Genomic DNA, 2,438 nt, shown 5'->3' with positions numbered 1-2,438 from the left:
GCCATCATCAAATAAGCCTCCATGGTAGCTTTCAGCTGAGGAAAGCCTTTTGTGGCAAGAATCATGTTAAAGTAGGATTCATCTGTCCCTATTCTCCCTTCACCAGCTTGATAGACACACTGAGCATCTTCCTGAGCCATCTGATGGTTTATATTCTGGTTCTAATCACGATTTACCTGGCACATGGATACAAGTTAACGTTCAAAATGCCCTGAGGTATTCAACCTAATGACCTTTTCAAGTTCTTGTCCATAAGGAATCTGTACATGGACCAAGAGGCAGTTGTTCGACCAGAACATGGGAACACTGAATGGTTTAAAATTAAGAAAGGTGTGTGACAAGGCTGTATTCTTTCACCATATTTATTCAACCTGTATGCTGAGCAGGATTGGCTCCAGGATTGGAGGAAGACTCATTAACAACCTGCAATATGCAGATGATACAACCTTGCTTGCTGAAAGTGAAGAGGGCTTAAAACATTTACTGATGAAGATCAAAGAGCACAGCCTTCGGTATGGATTACATCTCAATGTAAAGGAAACAAAAATCCTTACCACTGGACCAATAACAACATTCTTATCAATGGAGAAAAGATTGAAGTTGTCAAGGACTTCATTCTTCTTGGATCAACAATCAACACTCACAGAAGCAGCAGTCAAGAAATCAAACGATGTATTGCATTAGGCAAATCTGCTGCAAGACCTTTTAAAAGTGTTGAAGAACAAAGATGTCAGCTTGAAGACTAAGGTGTGCCTGACCCAAGCCATGGTATTTTCAATAACCTCATATGCATGTGAAAGCTGGACATTAAGTAAAGAAGACTGTAGAAGAATTGATGCATTTGGGTTATGGTGTTGGAGGAGAATATTGAAAGTGCCATGGGCTGCTAGAAGAACCAATAGATCTGTTTTGGAACAAGTGCAGCCAGAGTGCTCCTTAGAGGCCAAGATGGCCAAACTTCGTCTCTCATACTTCGGACATACTGTCAGGAGGGACCAGTTATTATCTGGAGAAGGATATCATGTTTAGTAAGGCCAGAGAAAAAGAGGAAGACCCCCAACAAGATGGGTTGGCCAAGTGGCAGCATCGATGGACTCAAACATTAGTAAGGTTGGCCCAGGATCGGGCAGTGTTTAAGATCCATGTTTAAGTGTAAATTGTAAATTGCAGTGTTTAAGTGCATAAGGTCGCTATGGGTCGGTATCAACTCAATGGCACCTAACAACAACTATCACAATTTCCCTGGCACATGGATACAAGTAAATGTTCAAAATGCCCTTAGGTATCCAACCTAATGGCCTTTTCAAGTTCTCGTCCAAATTCTGATCCATAACATCTGAAAATTTCTCGGATTTCCTGATTTGCTCTTGTGCACAAAATCTCAATCAATACTCGTTCCTGAGTTCCTGCTCCCCTCATTGCATTCCATAAGCTCCAGGCATCATAATACATGGTTGGCATGAACAAGGCAAGGATCAGTTCTTCCATATTTCCACTTGAGGTCTTTGGTTTGATTTGAGGTCTTTAATTAAATCCTTCCATACATGGCCTTAAAAGCTGCTTTAATTTTTTTTGCCTTTGATCATTGAAACAGTTGGCCAGAGCATCCATGATTGTCTGCTTGTCTGTCCTAAAACTTTTCATTGCTTTTCAGAGAAGTTTTGTATCTTTCACGGCATATCGGATTGTTCTTTGAGTGCCCTGAGTCATTGTAGCAGGCTAGTTAAGGAAAGGAACTTGTCCTCCAGGATACTGAAAAGGCATCTGTTCTCCAGGAAAACCACCTGGCATTGGAACTTGTGCTGGGTTATGGCCAAAAGACTGTGATGGCGACTGTGGATAACGAGGAAAGCCAGTTCCACTAGGTAGGGCTCCAAGACCTTGGCCTAGAGGAACTCCAGGAAAGGATGGGGCTCCTCCTGGATGTGGGGCACTAGGATAACCTCCAGGGACAAGGTAGCCTCCAGTTCCTGAGTAGCCACCACTTGGTGCTTGTGGGTAGGTACCTCTTCCCATAGGAGGAAAGTCATTAGGATAAGGATACTGACCAGGAGGGGGAAATGATGACTCCTGACCTGTAGGAGCCTGAGTATAACATTCTGACTCTGAGGTAGACATGCCACAGACCATCCCTATCTCCTAAATCCATCTTTTTTACAAACCCTCCACATTACCAAGCATGATGGCCTTCTCCAGGGATTGGTCCTTCCCGATAACATATCTGAGGTATGTTAGAAATATCTTGCTATTTTGGCTTATGGGGAGCATTCTGACTGTACTTGTTACAACACAGATTTATTTGTTCTTCTGGCAGTTCCTGGTACTTTCAATATTCTCTTACAATACCATAATTCAAATGTATAGATTATTCTAAGGTCTTTTTTTCTTCATTGTCCAACTTTCACATGCATATAAGGCAATTGAAAATACCATTGGGC

General features: G+C 42.2%; 1 pseudogene; it reads right to left on the bottom strand.

Annotated features, from left to right (window-relative positions):
* Positions 1–2,130, bottom strand: part of LOC102831301 — a 3,213-nt pseudogene extending 1,083 nt beyond the window's left edge.
* Between the last annotated feature and the right edge of the window lie 308 nt (positions 2,131–2,438).

Source organism: Chrysochloris asiatica, unplaced genomic scaffold (assembly GCF_000296735.1).
Source record: "Chrysochloris asiatica unplaced genomic scaffold, ChrAsi1.0 scaffold00239, whole genome shotgun sequence".
NCBI lineage: Eukaryota > Metazoa > Chordata > Mammalia > Afrosoricida > Chrysochloridae > Chrysochloris > Chrysochloris asiatica.
This window is presented reverse-complemented; position numbering and strand designations above follow the sequence as displayed.